The sequence below is a fragment of the Crocuta crocuta genome, unplaced genomic scaffold, assembly GCF_008692635.1.
Source record: "Crocuta crocuta isolate KB4526 unplaced genomic scaffold, BGI_CrCroc_1.0 scaffold102, whole genome shotgun sequence".
NCBI lineage: Eukaryota > Metazoa > Chordata > Mammalia > Carnivora > Hyaenidae > Crocuta > Crocuta crocuta.
Genome location: NW_027530019.1, coordinates 3,818,682 through 3,836,157, shown reverse-complemented (window position 1 = coordinate 3,836,157; position 17,476 = coordinate 3,818,682). Strand labels below are relative to the sequence as shown.

General features: G+C 38.3%; 1 protein-coding gene across 1 annotated transcript in view; it reads right to left on the bottom strand.

The window, feature by feature from the left end:
* SPPL2A (signal peptide peptidase like 2A) overlaps nt 1–17,476 on the bottom strand; it is a 54,528-nt gene that overhangs the window by 36,478 nt on the left and 574 nt on the right. The window lies entirely within an intron of this gene.

Here is a 17,476-nt window from a genome sequence, read left to right as displayed (position 1 = left end):
AACTATTTGTAGGTTACAAATTATACAAACTAAACAGTATATTTAGGTTATTTTTACACACATGTCTGATCCACTATTGCTGTTTTACTAATGAGGACTCTGAGAGTTAGAGAAGTTACTAACATAACTTATATAAAGTTATATAGCAGAATAATCAATTCTATCTATAGACAGTAATCCTGCAGATAATCATGAGGGATGATTAAGTTTAGGTTAAACACTTTTCTAAAAGAGTAATCCATAAGTAAATTGGGTACTTCTTTTTAAAAAAATTTTTAACATTTATTCATTTTTGAGAGAAAGAGAGGCACAGTGTGAGCTGGGGAGCGGCAGAGAGAGAGGGAGACACAGAACTCCAAGCAGGCTCCAGGCTCTGCGCTTTCAGCATAGTGCCTGACACAGAGCTCGAATTCACAAACTGTGAGATCATAACCTGAGCTGAAGTTGGATGTTTAACTGAGCCACCAAGTGGCCCTAAATTGGTACTTTTTAATGAATCTAACAATGTGCCTGGGTGGCTCAGTTGGTTAAGTGGCCAACTTCCGGTCAGGTCATAATCTCATGGTTCAGTTTGTGAGTTCGAGCACCGTGTCAGCCTCTGAAGTGACAGCTTAGAGCCTGAAGCCTGCTTCAGATTCTATGTCTCCCTCTCTCTCTGCCCTCCCCTGCTCACGCTCTGTCTCTGTCTCTCAAAAATAAATAAATGTTAAAAATTAAAAAAAAAAAAATGAATCCAACAAAATGGCACATGATGTCCTAGGATGTCCCAGCATTAGTGATGCTGAGGTTTGATTATTTGATTAACCTAGTAACTGCAGGATTTCTCTAGTATAAAGTTATGTATTTCTTTCCCTTTGTGATTGGTTAGAAAGTAATCTGTAGCACCATGTAAATAGTTCAATAACCTCTCACCTAGCTTTTAGTCTCCATGATGATCCATGCCTGAATTTAATTTTACACATTACATTGGGGGTTGAGAAATGGTTATTGTTTTTAATACTGTAATTCCTTCTGCATTTATTAGCTAGTATTCTTTAAAAAAGAGCTTTACTCTCTCCTACCACCTTTTGCTTGGTATCACTAGAGGTTCGCTGATTTTTAAAAATTTAATGTAAAGTATTTATTTGATGTTCAAATTGTCCCAAATTTGGTCAGCAGAGCCTCCTGGAGCTGGCTCTTTGTACCATTCTAACAAGACCCCATTAGTCTTTGAGGACTTCCTTATTTTTTGGCACAAGATGTCCTAGGCTGACTTTATCCTTTACCTGTCATAGGTCTCGAACCAGTTATCCTACTAAGCTCCTTATGGAGAAGAATGGTATTTAGATAAAGATTTGGGTTCTAATTGTACACAATCCTGCTGAAGTAGTATAGCCGTTAAATAGACAATTTATCAAGAAGAATGTTAATATATAGAATCCTGATTCATATCCTACAGATGTATTACAGAGAACCCAGAAATAAACCCACGTGTATTCAATCTATTAATCTATGACACAAGAGGCAAGAACATACAATGGGGAAAAGACAGCCTCTTCAAATGGTGCTGGGTCAACTACATGGACAACAACAAATGGACAACTACATGCAAGAGAATGAAACTAGCAAACTGTCTTTTTTCCTTCTTTCTTTAACAAATATTTGTTTATTTAAGTAATTTCTAGACCCTACGTGGGACTCGAACTCATGACCCTGTGCTCCTGAGTCATATGCTCTTCTGACTGAGCCAGCCAGGTGCTCTCAGACCATCTTCTTATACCATACACAAAAATAAACTCAGAATGATTAAAGACCTAAATGTGAGACCTGAAACCATATAACTAGAAGAAAACATAGGCAGTAACTTCTGTCATCAACTTTAGAAATAATTTTCTAGATACATCTCCTCTAGCAGGGGAAACAAAAGTAAAGAAAAACTATTGGGATGATACCCAAATAAAAAGCTCTTGCACAGTAAAGGAAACCATCAACAAAATGACAAGGAACCTACTCAATGGGAAAAGATATTTGCAAATCACGTATCTCGTAAGGGGTTAAAATTCAAAATATATAAAGAACTTACATACTTCAATAGCAAAAAAGACAAGTAATCCAATTTAAAAAATGGGCAGAAAATCTGAATAGACACTGTTCAAAGAAGACCTACAGATGGCCAACGGACACATGAAAAGATGCTCAACATCACTCATAATCAAAACTCAAAACCGTGATGAGGTATTACCTTATATCTGTCAAAATGGCAAAAATCAAAAAGATAAGAAACATCAAGTGTTGGTGAGGATGTGGAGAAAAAGGAATGTTTGTGCACTGCTGGTGGGAATGAAAGTGTTACAAACACTGTGGAAAACAATGTGAGGGTTCTTTAAAAAATTAAAAATAGAATTACCATATGACCCCAAAATTCCACTACTGGGTATTTACCCAAAGAAAATAAACAACAACAAAAACCCCACATTTATTTGAAAAAATATATGCACTACTATGTTTATTGCAGCACTATTTGCAATCAACAAAAATGTTCAACCACAGGTGAATGTATAAAGAAGTGATATATATATATATATATATATATATTATATATGTATATACATATATGTGTATGTATATACATACTGGAATATTACTCACCCATAAAAATGAATGAGATCTTGCTATCTGCAACAATATGGGTGGACCCAGAGGGTATAATACTAAATGAAATAAGTCAGTGGTGTGCCTGGGTGGCTCAGCTGGTTAAGCGTACAACTTCGGCTCAGGTAAAAGTTCCATGGTTCATGGGTTCGAGCCNGTAACTAAATGAAGTCAGAGAAAGACAAATACCATATGATTTCACTCATCTATGAAAACTTAAACAAAATAAATGAACAAAGTAAAAAAAAAAACAAAAAAGACTTAACTCTAGAGAACAAATGGGAGGTGGAGGGGATAGGTAAAATAGATAAAGGGGAGTAAGAGTACACGTATCTTCATAAATACTGAGTAATGTATAGAAATGTTGAGTAAATTATATTGTATACCGAAACTAATATAACATTGTATGTTGATACTTCAATTAAAAAAAAAGAAATCACAAAGATAACCATAAGGATACTCACAATATCATTTGTTACAAAAAAAGTCAACAACTTTCACTAATAAGGAGACATTACATTATGATATGCATAGTACACAGCTATTAAAAAAACTAAATCTACCTGTAGATACTGATATAAACTTTATAGAGATATTTATAGCGTATCCCTTTTTTTTTTTTTTTTAACTAAGCTCTAATTCACCACAGAGAGATGGAGTCATGCTCTATGAACTCAGCCAGCCAGGTGTCCCAGTGTAACCTTTTATTAAAAAAAAAAAAAGGTGAACCCCTCCCCCAATTCCCTATATGTATCTGTACACTTACGTGACCTTGAAGAAGATGTAGAGAGAGACACATCAGGCTATTTTTAAAAAGAGAGAGGAAAACAAAGGCAAAGGTGATAGTGTAAAAAGACTGGAGAAATTAAAAAAGGAAAAACACTGAAACAAGACAGAAGGCACAAAGTCCTTCTCCTCTCACCTTGACTCAGTCACACTCTGAGTTAGGAGCTTCTTTCATATCTTTCCAGACACTATCTGTGTATATTTAATATATATGAATATACACAAGAATACATGTATACATATATCACGTATAGTTTGTTTTACACATGAGGTCAAACTATACCGCTCTGTAGCTTTTCTATACATTTCTAAATTTATATATTAGACTTTCCCTCTTGATACATATACACTACCTTCTTTTACACAATATGTAAATGTATCATAGTGTTATTTTATAATTACAAAAACTAAGAGATTAAAAAAAAGCTTAAATGTTCAAGGAAGTACAAAGATACTCAAATAGGTAAGACTTATTGCTATAAAGGGATTATAATCTTCCCTACAATTGAAGAACATTCAGCACTGATAAAAGCCAAACTCATTGATAATGGAATGGAAAAGGCAAACACAAATTTTAGTGGAATATTAGTATCAAAGAGAAAAGTATAACGATACAGAATTGTAGAATGGTTAGTATTTCATTTAAAACATGCACCAAATTTCATGAGTAAGCTAACATACCTAAACAACTTAAGTATTTCCACTGCATTTTAAAATATCTAAGTAAAATTTCTCATAGAAATTGTATAGCTTCAAAACTTAGGTTTATTAACAATAGATATCATGAGCATTGGAATGAGAGATCAAGGACAGAAGGCAATTTTACCATTTACTACCTGTTCCAAGTCATTTAACCTGTTTTTTCAAGTTTATTTATTTATTTATTGGGTGTGTCAGAGAGTGCAAGCAGAGGAGGGGCAGAGAGAGAGGGAATCTCAAGCAGGTTGTGTGCTGTCAGCACAGAGCCCCATGTGGGACCTGATTTCATGAACCATGAAATCATGACCTGAGGCAAAATCAAGAGTCAGTCACCCAACCAACTAAGCCACCCAGGCGCCCTGTCATTTAACCTCTTTTAAGCTTCAACATAGAGTTGTCATGAAGATTGAGGTGAATGATGCAATTGTTTGTACATATTAAGCTCTTAATAAATGGTAACTATTAGCATTAATAATATATCTAGCACCTTGCCAAGTATTTGTACCATGCATAAATGAGATCACTAATGGCTGCTTAGGGTTTGGTGGGATGTGGGGATAGGAGGTGATATGGGTTTTTTTCTTTTTTATAAAAGACTTTATATTTAGATCAGCTTTAGGGTCACAGCAAAACTGAGCAGGGAGTACAGACTACCCACATACCCTTGCCACACACATGCATAGGCTCCCACTATCGACATCTGCACCAGAGGGGTAACATTTGTTACAATAAATAAACATACAATGACACATCATTATCACCCACAGCCCATAGTTTACATTTAGGACTCACTCTTGGTGTTGTACATTCTATACGTTTTGACAAATAAATTTGTATCCACCATTACAGTACCCTATCCAATATGGAATAGTTTCACTGCCCTAAACACCCTGTGTGTTCCACCTGTTTGGTTTCTTTCTGAGGTGATGTAAATGTTTTGAAACAGACAGTATTAATGGTTGTACAGATCTGTGACTATACTAAAAGCCACTGCACTGTACACTTCAAATAGGTGAACTGAACGGTATGTGAATTATATCTCAATAAAGCTGCCCTCCTCCAGAGAAACTACAGTCTTACTAGGAAATTACAGTCTTACTAGGAAGACTGAAAACAAACCTGAAACAGGTAATCAAAAACATAATGTGATTAGTCAGAGTCTAATAAAAGCTTTAGTGTTTTGATGGTGTTAAAAATGTAAATTCTTGGGCCCTATTCCAGATCTACTGAATCAGAAACGCTCGGGCAGTTTATTTTTACAAGTCCTTCTGGAGATTCTGTTACTTGTAAATATTTCAGAACCACAGCTATAGGAGCAGTGCTTAAGATTTATTATGCATACACATCACTTAGCAATCATATAAAATGTAGATTTTGATTCAGTAGGTCTGGGCGGAGTGTGAGTTCTGCATTTTAACAAGCTTCCAGGTGATGCTAATGCTGCTGGTATATGGGCCACACCTTGAACAGCAAGGCTTTAAGAGAAGAGTAGTGGAGCTACATCACTGTCAGTCAATTAGTAGGGAAGCATAAAGAAAAAAGTTTGAAACTCAGTATCCGTTTAAGCATTACAAACACCAAGTTAGTGAGACTTGTGGTCCACCTACATGCTAGTGTCAGATCACTTGACAAAGACCCTATGGGGTAAGGGCATAATACATTCCTTCACATCTTCCAAGTTAGAGACACGGTGCTAAACACGGATTTTTCCTTAGTCACTGACTGGTCTGGCCTTCTACAACTTTATTCATTCAACCTTTAAAAATTATGTTTGCATTTTCAATCAGTAATGAAAATATCCTCTTAGTAGAAAGCTTAGTATCAAGAGCTTGAAGGGATTTAGAGAGAATATTCTAGACCCTTCATTTCGTAGCTCAAACAGATCCATAATAATCAAAATGAAGTAAGTGGTCTCAGGAGCCAAGATTAGAAATGAGCTCTCCAAAACCCAGATCAGCAGTCTTCAACTCTGCTACCACTTCAAGTTCCTTCATGCAGTTACATTTCCAAGCACCACTTAGTACCCAACTATCACTCTCCAGTTTTAACACTGGTTGCAGGTATCTCATTAGCTGTTAACTCCCTCTTCCATGATACTGGTATGGGTCTCCCAACACCACTCAAACTCCTCTAATTCCCAATTAGATCTTCCTACATTCTAAATACCTGAAACTCTAAGTCATTTCCTTATACTCTAAATTTTACCCACAAATCTAGGGCTCTAGGGCTTCATGGAATTCCGCTCCGAAGAACAGCTTCTTATTTTTTACTCCGTATTTTCCCTGTTTACACCAGTTTCTACGAGTACTGGTTGTGGGATCAAGCTTTCTTCAGGACCATCAAATCATCAATTTTATACCAGTGCCTTTCTATATGTATACCTTACTTGATCCTCACACACAAGGTAAGTAAGTTTACTATCCCACGGTATGAAGTGGTAATTCCTCTTTGGACTCAAATTTACCTCCAATAAAACTTTAAGGGATTGTCTGTTGCTCAGGAACAATTCCTAAATTACTTTATCCAGAACACTGGACTCCAATCATATTCCCTAGCATCTTCCGTTTGTTGTTTTTTTTTTATTTTTTAATGTTTTGTTTATTTCTGAGAGAGAGAGAGAGAGAGAGAGAGAGATAGCGTGAGCAGGGGAGGGTCAGAGAGAGGGAGACACAATCTTAAACAGGCTCCAGGCTCTGAGCTGGCAGTCAGCACAGAACCCGATGGGCTCAAACCCACGAACCGTGAGATCATGATCTGAGCCGAAGTTGGGGGCCTAACTGACTGAGCCACCCAGGCGCCCTAGCATCTTCTTTTCAAGCCAAAAACTAGTGAAGTTTAAGTCTATCTTAATGTTGCAGTTACCTATTCCTTTGCTCATTTAAATAGCTTTTGGCATGACAAGTGTCAAATGATTACCAAAGGTCTAAAAAAGAACAGCTGCAATGATATATGTACTATACTCACATCCTTGCACATGTATCATATCCCCATTTTCTCAGACCAATCAGATCTTAAAGAAAGAGACATGTACAGGAGCTTTATTTTATCAGTATACTTACAGTCAGTCGCACTGACCTTTGTGTTCCTTTCTCTTGGGAGTACATCCATGCTTTACACTCTAGTCTTTGGGTAGTTCCAACCATGGGCATTTGAATTCCTGGCCTCTGTTCCAAGAGCCTCCTGATGCTGACTCACCAGGCCAATATTAACCTACTGAGAACAGGCCTGCTCTACTCCTGTCCAAGCTAATAGCACAGTTCAAGGATTTTTCTTTGACCCTGGTTCCCAGATTTGGTTTGTCTTTCACCTTTCTTTCTTCTCCAAAAAATATCTTCTAGCATTGGAGCTATTTTCCAAACTTAAGTCTTCACATATTCCTTTGGAAAAAAACAATTCTAGCTATAACTTTATCTAACATACTACCACCTACCCTGTACACATGTCATCCTTTGGGTCTGCCAGAGCTCTGTATCTTGGCCCATTGTCATCTGATCAAGTATAGCTCTGAATAACACAAAGTTAACCTTTTCTCATGTGTATATTTAATTCCCTTAAAAGACTTCAACATAATTTGTCAAGCATGGTTCTTTTTTCCTGGAGACTATGCTCAGTATTCTATGTAACAATTTCTTTCCCTTCATTATAGATCAATGCTTCCTGAACTTTAATGTTCTTTTTTAAAAAAATTTTTTAATGTTGGGACACCTGGGTGGCTCAGTTGTTTGAGCATCCAACTTCAGCTCAGGTCATGATCTTATGGTTTGTGAGTTCGAGTCCCACATTAGGCTCTCTGCTGACAGCTCAAAGACTTGAGTCTTCTATGGATTCTGTGTCTCCCTCTCTCTCTGACCCTCCCCTGCTCACACTCTGTCTCCCTCTCCCCCTCAAAATAAATAAACATTAAAAAAATATTTTTTTAAGTTTTAATGCTTATTTCTTTTTGACAGAGACAGCATGAGCAGGGGAGGGGCAGAGAGAGACAGAGACATTGAATCCATCCCAAGTGGGCTCCAGGCTCTGAGCTGTCACCACGGAGCCCAAAATGGGGCTAAAACTCTCGAGCTGTGAGATCATGACCTGAACAGAAGTCAGACACCTAACTGACTCAGCCACCCAGGCACCCCTTGAACTTTAATGTTCTTATTAAAATGCAGATTCTGAACCAGCAGCTCTTAGGTGGAGCTTGTGATCATGCATTCTGAACAAGCTTCCATGTGATTCTCTGATACTGGTCCACAGAGTATCCATTATATACTTCATCATGAACAGCAGTGAAACTCACAAGTCTTCCAGATATTACAGAGATCCTCCTAGGAATTTTCTCAAGAGGTGAGTCACACTGTACCTGCAGTCTGCTGGTATAGCCAATGTTCATACTGTGACCAGTAATTCTCCCATCTCACCCAAGAGTTCCTTCAAAACTCTTCAATATATGCATCACTGGGTCCCAGCTTCCCCATCCCCCTCCACATCTGTCAATTAAACCAGGTTCATGTTATTTGTATTGTTATCCATTAGATATACATAACCCTTCAGTTTCAAGGGAGCACTGTGTGAATGTAATTCTCTCTCCAACTAAACCCCTGGGGATCTTTCTACATAAAATCTACAAATTAAATTATTTCTGTATTTCTAGACACCAAATACAAAAGCTGGAGCTTGGGAGGAAATTGGGTTAATAAAGAGAACTTATCTATAATGAAAATGAGCAATTTAAAAAAAAAAAAAGCTTGATTCCTAAACCAGAAGATATAAAGTTGCAATGTAATCACTGAATGGTAAATGTAACAGGAGCAATAGTCACCTAACCTATCACCCTTACATCTCAGCAATGTAACCGGTATCCCTTTTTTTTTTCAAATGTTTATTCATTTTTGAGAGCATGCACAAGAGAGACAGAGCACGAGTTGGGGAGGGGCAGAAAAAGAGGGAGACACAGAATCTGAAGCAAGTTCCAGGCTCTGAGTTGTCAGCAAAGTGCGTGACCACGAACCGACTTCACCTGAGCTGACGTCGGACACTTAACCTATTAAGCCACCCCATGGGTATCCTTTTTTTTGTTTTGTTATAAACATCTTTCTCTTTACACAGTTACATAGTTAATAGCAATACAATTAAAGAGTTGAAAGGGGCCTCTACAGGAAAGATAGAGTTGAGGTTGTATGGCTTGAATGACACACTCCAAAGTTAGGCCTAAATAACTTTCTGATCATTCACTATTATATATTTTCTATGCCTGTTTTCTCCCTGTTATGTTATAGAATCAACAACCTACATTGTTTCTATCCCTACTTCCAGGATTCAAAGTTTAGAGAAATGATACACTGAAAGTGACTAGACCCACACAAATAAAGATTAACTGTAATCTTAAGTACTTAAATGGTGGCTCAGTGGGTGCTAAGACATCAAACAGGTATTCACAGGGACTCAGAGGAGCCTGTGGACCATGGGAAAAGTAGAGCTAGGATCATTCCTTGCACTCAGAGAATCTGGGGATATGTAATGTTTAGGGGAAGAGGTATTAGGGCATGGGAGACACCCATTTATTTGATACCTTGCAGTCTATGAGATGATAGGGGCGACAGCAGAGAATGAGTCCAGTAGAGCTTCTCCTTCATGGGGCTTATATTTTGTTTACTCGATCTAACCTTCGCTTGGTTTTCCCTAAGTAATCTTACTACCTAGTGATATACTCAACTGCTACAGAATTTATGGTTTACTCTAGACTTCACAAATTCAAGTAAACTACAAGGCCAGGCAGGTAATATAAATGCACAAAAAGTTGATTTAAGGCCATAGTGTACAGTAATACTTGGCAAATTCTGACATAAAAACAATAAATATTTTTAACAAAATTTTAGTATCCAGGGATAAGGGTCTATACCTGGAGACTTTATGGTCTAGAGTTTTGTAAACAGACCCAATTTCAGGTAATTTTTAACCAAAAATGTATCAAATATATAATAAACATGACTTCTATCTTTAAGCCCTTTCTTATGAATAAATAAATTCATGAATTTATCTGATTAATCTTCTGATGTATTTTTAATTTACAAGAAAACATTAATGACCAGCTTAGTGGAAAAACATCAAGGAATGTCTAGAAACCCTGGGTTCTAGTTCTCTTTTTCAGGCTTCTCTGTATGAACTAGGACAAGTCATACCTTCCTGAACCTTCTCAGGATTATTTTGAGAGATGTATGTGTAGAGGTTACACTGTGATAACCATTAGTGACTTAAAAAGCAGACAATGGGATGCAGAATCCTCAGAAATAGTTCAGAGGAAAGAAGGTTAAAAAAAAAAAAGTTGTGAAGAATCTAAAAGTTAAGAAAGGAATGTGACAAAACCAGCATGTCTAATACTGGGCTGCCATAACAAAATACCACAGACTGAGTGGCTTAAATACCAGAAATTTATTTTCTCACAGTCTAGAACCTAGAAGTTCAAGATCAAGGTGCCAGCACAGCTGATTTCTCGTAAGAGCTCGTTTCCTAGCTTGCAGATGGCTGCCTTCTCATTGTGTCCTTACATGGTTGGGAAAGAGAGCAAGGCAACGATCTCATCATAAGGGCCCCACACTGACACCTCATCTAAACTTAATTATCCCCCAACGGCCCGGCCCCGTCTCCAAATACCATCACACTGGGGTTCAGGGATTCAACATAAGAATCTGGGGCACACAATCCAGTCCTGAGCATTTTGCCTCCCAAATTCATTTCCTTCTTACATGCAAAAAAACACTCATTTCATTCCAAACGCCCCCAAAGTCTTAACTCATTCCAGCATCAACTCTTAAGTCCAAGTTTCATCTAATATCATCTAAGTCAAATATGGGTGAAACTCAAGATACAGTTCATTCTAAGGCAACATTCCTCTCCAGCTGTGGAACCAGACAAGTTATATGCTTCTAAAACTTAATGGTAGGACAGGCACAGGGTAGACATTAGCATTCCAAAAGGGAGAAATCAGAAGGAACAAAGTGGTGACAGGACTCAAGCAAGTCCAAAACCTAGCAAGACAAATTCCATTAGGTTTTAAGGCTCAAGAATAATCCTTTTTGGCTAAATGTCCCACCTGCCAGGCCCACTGGGTTGGCAGCATCACCTCCAAGGACCTGTGGGGTTTGGCCGCCAAGGATCTCAACAGAGGCCATAAGGTCTGTTGAGACAGAGGCAGTGGCCTGATGATGTCTGAATTGCCTTTGGGGTCTTTTGTCCTTCGTGAAGAACAATCCATGTTCACACAGCCACATAGCTTCATCATCCCATTTTGTCAAATTCAAAAAGTCCAACAGCCTTTCTTCATTTTGTCCAAAGTCTGCATTTAGTTCAAACTGGCAGTATTTTTGCTCAAAAAGCCCACAAACTTTTTTTTAATGTTTTATTTATTTCTGAGAGAGAGAGAGAGAGAGAGAGAGAGACAGACAGCGTGAGCAGGGGAGGGTCAGAGAGAGAGGGAGACACAGAATCTGAAACAGGCTCCAGGCTCTGAGCTGGCTGTCAGCACAGAGCCCGACATGGGGCTTGAACCCACAAACCGTGAGATCATGACCTGAGCTGAAGTCAGACACTTAACCGACTGAGCCACTCAGGCACCCCAAAAATCCCACAAACTTTTTATCAGATGGTTTTCTAGCCACACAGTATTCTTTGCAGAACAAGCTTCATTTCTGCAATATAGATAGGCTGAGAATTCTAGTTATTTTTTCCTTAACAATTCCTTCTTTAATTCTCTCTCTGTCTGCATTTTACTATAAGCAGTCAGAAGGAATCACACTGCTGCATTAACATTTGCTTAGAAATCTCAGCTAAATATCTAACTGCACTGCTCACAATTCTTCCTTCTACAAAATACTACAACACAGTTCTGACAAGTTCTTTGCCATTTTTAACAATGACTGCCTTTCCTCCAGTTTCTAATAACATGTTCCTCATTTTTGAGACTTCACCAAATTGTCCTTAATATCCTATTTCTAGCACGCACCTCAAACCTCTTCTAGCCTCTACCCAGTTACAAAGCTGACACCCCACTCCTGGTACCCAAATCTGTCTTAGCTTGGGCTGCCATAACAAAATACCAAAGAGTTGGTACCTTGAACAGAAATTTATTTTTCTCACAGTTCTAGAGACAAGAAGTCCAAGATAAGGGTGCCAGCATGGTTGGCTTCTGGTAAGAACTTCCTTTTTGGCTTGCAGATGGACACTTTCTCACTGTGTCATCACATGGTGTGTGTGTGTATGGGCGGGGGGAGTATTAGGAGAGAGAGAGACAACAAGCTCTTGGGTATTTTTTCTTACAAGGCACCAATCCTTCGCGAAGGATCTGACCTCATCTAAACCTACTTACCTCCCAGAGGCCCTGCTTCCAAANCATAGGAACAGGGGGCGAGGGGGTGGGGGGGATACAATTCAGTCTACAACACAACAGCTCAACGTGTCTCCGATAGCTTGGGCAGCAGAACACACCTCTTTTCCCCAGGAGCATGAGAGGGGAGGGCAGAAGAGAGGAATTAAAGATTCCTTGAGTTGGTGTAGTATACCAAAGGAATGAAGATTTCAGCAAGAGATTTCTCTGCTGGGGATCCTGATTATCACTTCACTGTAATAGGTTCAAGATGTAGCTATGTAACACTTCAAATTCTTTGAAGTAATGAAAAAATTAACAGAACTTTTGTAAAAACATTATGGAAAAGACTCAGGATTCTTCTGAGAACTATGATGCAATTTTAGAAAATAGATCCAGGCTAAACTTTTCTCATTCTCTTTGAAACATAACTCTGTGACTGGGTTCAAATAACACTGTGAAATAAAGGCCTAACAGTTGCAGCTAGGGATGGGGGTTGGGCTGGGGAAGGATGACTGTGAAACAGAATCACGTCAAGGCCAAGAGACAACCTGCCACACACTCTTCATTTCTAGACTTACAGGTTTAATGGATTTAAACAACCAGAAAACAACCAGATGTATGATAGCTTGAGTTTAACATACACGGCGAGGTCACAAAGATGTCAAGAGGACAAGAGAGGAGGGTAGCTACATGATGTTGAAAGGCTTTCCCAATATTAAATCCTCTGAGTTTTCTGCAAGGATGCAGCAGTGGATTCTAGAGATTATGTGCTGCTTCTAGATAAGGATATCGGCCCTGGTCTTACATAACTAAAGGGAAAGTTGGTAGCAGTGCCAGCTGCAAGAGAGCCCAGAAAGGGAAAATGAAATAATTAAATAATGAAATAATTAAACTGGTATCTTTAATTCAAATGAACTCAGAGAGGCCACGTAGAGCTGTAGGATAAAGGAAGGGGAATAAACTAGGGCTTCAGGGAGAAAATGGTAAGAAAAATATATTAAAAGAATTATTCACCATGACCAAGTGTGATTTATACCTAGGATGCAGGGCTGGTTTAATGTCCAGAAAACAATCAATGTGATACATCATATCATTAAAAGAAAGGACAAGAACCACATGATCCTCTCAACAGATGCAGATAAAGCATTTGACAAAATACAGCATCCTTTCTTGATAAAAATCCTCAAGGAAGTAGGGCTAGAAGGATCATACCTCAAGATCATAAAAACCATATATGAAAGACCCACCACTAATATCACCCTCAATGGGGAAAAACTGAGAGCTTTCCCTCAAGGTCAGGAACACAACAGGGACGTCCACTCTTGCCACTGTTATTCAACATAGTACTGGAAGTCCTAGCCTCAGCAATCAGACAACACAAAGGAATAAAAGGCATCCAAACTGGCCAGGAGGAAGTGAAACTTTCACTCTTTGCAGATAACATGATACTCTATACGAAAAAACCCAAAAGATTCTACCAAAAAACTGCTAGATCTATGAATTCAGAAAGTCACAGGATATAAAATCAATGCACAGAAATTGGTTGCATTCCTATACCTCAATAAGGAAGCAATAGAAAGAGAAATCATGGATTCAATCCCATTTATAACTGCACCAAAACCCATAAAATACCTAATAAACCTAACCAAAGCGGTGAAAAATGTACACATTGAAAACTACAGAAAGCTTATGAAAGAAATTGAATAAGACAGACACACACACACACACACGAAAAAATATTCCACACTCCTGGACTGGAAGAAGAAATATTTACTACCCAAAGCAATCTACATATTCAATGTCATCCCTATCAAAGTAACACTAGCATTCTTCACAGAGCTAGAACAAACAATCCTAAAATTGTGTATGGTACCTGAAAAGACCCCAAACAGCTGAAGCAATCCAAAAAAGAAAACCAAAGTGGGAGGCATCACAATCCCCGACTTTAGCCTTTACTACAAAGATGTAATCATCAAGACAGTATAGTACTGGCACAAAAACACACGCATTGATCAACGGAACAGAACAGAGAACCCAGAAATGGACTCACAAACGTATGGCCAACTATTCTTTGACAAAGCAGGAAAGACCATCCAATGGAATAAAGAAGGTCTCTTCAGCAAACGGTGCCAGGAAAACTGGAGAGCAACATGCAGAAAAATGAACCTGGACCACGTTCTTACACCATACACAAAAATAAACTCAAAATGGATGAAACACCTAGAGGTAAGAGAGAAAACTATCAAAATCCTAGAGGAGAAAGGCAAAAACTTCTTTGGCCTTGGCTGCACATGGGGCACATACACCCCATTGTTTATAGCAGTGCTATCCACAATAGCCAAAGTATAGAGAGAGACCAAATTTCCATTGACAGATGAATGGATAAAGAAGATGTGGTATACACATACACACACACACACACACACACTGGAGTATTACTCAGCAATCAAAAAGAATGAAATCTTGCCATTTGCAACTACATGGATGGAACTAGAGGGTATTACGCTAAGCAAAATTAGAGAAAGACAAATATATGACTTCACTCATATGAGGAATTTAAGATACAAAACAGATGAACATAAGGGAAGGGAAGCAAAAATAATATAAAAACAAGGTGGGGGGAGCACAAAACATAAGAGACTCTTAAATACAGAGAACAACCTGAGGGTTGCTGGAGGGTTTGAGGGGTGGGAGGAGGGGCTAAATGAGTAAGGGGCATTAAGGAAGACACTGATAGGACGAGCACTGGGTGTTACACATACCGGTGGGATGACTCATTGAAATCTACTCCTGAAATCATCATTGCACTAGATGCTAACTAACTTGGATGTAAACTAATAAACATGAATTTTGTTTCTGTGGTTATGAATGCTTCTCCCCATGTTTCAAGGGCTGATTCTGCTATAAAAATCAGTAAAAATAAATAACTAGAAAAAGGAAATAAAAATAGACATAGAAAAAATACAACAAAGGATGCCTTCTTTTGCTCATTTTGCTGTTTGGGGGTGAACAGGGAGTGGATATCATGATTAAATTATGGGAGCCCATATTATTTTTATTCCTACAAATTATTGCCTGAATATCTTGTACACCTTTATCCTCTGTTTTTTCCTTCTATAATTCTCTCCCTTGTTCCGTCCACATATAAACCTTGAAGGAAAGAAATATACCAAATCCTAGTTTGTGATTACTTTTCACTGGAGCATTACCTACATTTTTTTTTTTAGTTTCTTGTTTTAAAAAAATTTGTTTAATGTTTTATTTATTTCTGAGGGGGGGGGCAGCGTGAGCAGGGGAGGGTCAGAGAGAGAGGGAGATACAGAATGTGAAGCAGGCTCCAGGCTCTGAGCTAGCTTTCAGCACAGAGCCCGATGCGGGGCTCGAGCCCACGAACTTGAGCCGAGGCCGGACGCTGAGCCACCCAGACACTCCTTTTTTTAGTTTCTTAATGTGTAGCCTTGTAAAAATTCTTTAAGTTCTCGTTATCTTAAATAAACATTGTAAAATGGAAAAAAAAAAATCTTGTCATGTAGTCACTGTCACAGAGCCTAGCATATAATAGGTGCACACTAAATATCATGCGGAGGAAAAGAGAGTTACCAAGTCCCACAACAGCCTTGAAAAGATCCTCCCGAGAATTAGTACAGTGAGATACCACAAAATACAAACGTGCAGTATAAAAAGGTAAAATCTAGAATGTGTGAGAAATAGCCTAGGTACAATTTAGAACAGGGACGACCTTTAGATTTGTGAAGCCCTTGCAATACCATGAAAATTCTGTTATCATCTTTTAGTGAGAGGGTTCAGGGGCTTTTGATAGGAATTTCAATGTGAGTTATAAGCAACTGTATTATTAAATTAATTATTGTGTTAACAAAAGATTAGTGTGAATGTGATATATAAGGTATATTCCTAAAATGAGCTTAAGTGGTTCAAACGAAATTTGCAAGAGTGCAAAAACATCCCAGACAAGTTGTATATCCAAGTTATAGTTTTATGTGTATTTTATTTTAGTTTTTTAATGTTTTATTTATTTTTGAGAGAGAGACCGACAGCATGAGTAGGGGAGGGTCAGAGAGACAGAGACAAAGAATCCGAAGACAGGCTCCAGGCTCTGAACTAGCTGTCAGCACAGAGCCCGACTCGGGGCTTGAACCCAGGAACCGTGAGATCATGCCCTAAGCCCAAGCGGGAGGCTCAACCAACTGAGCTCAACCGACTGAGCCACCCAGGTGCCGCCCCCAGTTTTATGTGTATTTACATACTACCTGAATTGTTATCTTTTGGATGTATCATATGTGGCAAACTACACCTCAAAGATTCAGACTAACGAAGATTCAGACTAACACTGCCACGTTATTGTTCTCTTTATATTGTACTTCCCCTACACCTAGAAAAGACAATTTTTAGATACATTATCTCATTCGTGCTCCTCACGTTGCCTAGCAAAGTTATGAATACACCAGAGGCATTTAACCATTTTAGGTTCTGATTTTCGTTTTTTAATAAATGTTAAAAAAATTATAATTATATTAAATCTATTCACTAACAGTCATTCTTTAAACAGCAGAGGATACAAAATATACTTTCAGAGAAGTTACATATCCTAATGGAAATAACTAGACAGGAATACACTACACCAATTCTGTGCAGATAAAGCTCACAAAAGTTTCCAACCAGAAAACCCCTAAATAAAATTTCCAAGAAATATAAAAACTGAACACCAAACACTGGCGTCCTGACCATTCACTGAAGCTCCGGTTACTCAACGTTAAATTTTAAAACATTACTACTTTTCCTAAACATGAAAACAAACTCGTGAGCACCTATGTGCTGTTACTTCACCGACTCACTTCCCCCTTTAAACTAGGCAGAAAACTGAAAACCACAAAGATATTACACTTTGATGTGTTCTTTAAAAATTAGTTTAAATTACTAGTATTACCACCTCCCCACCCCCACCCACGGAATCAAATGAGGCGTAGCAGGAACTACCAAAGGAGGCAGGCCAAA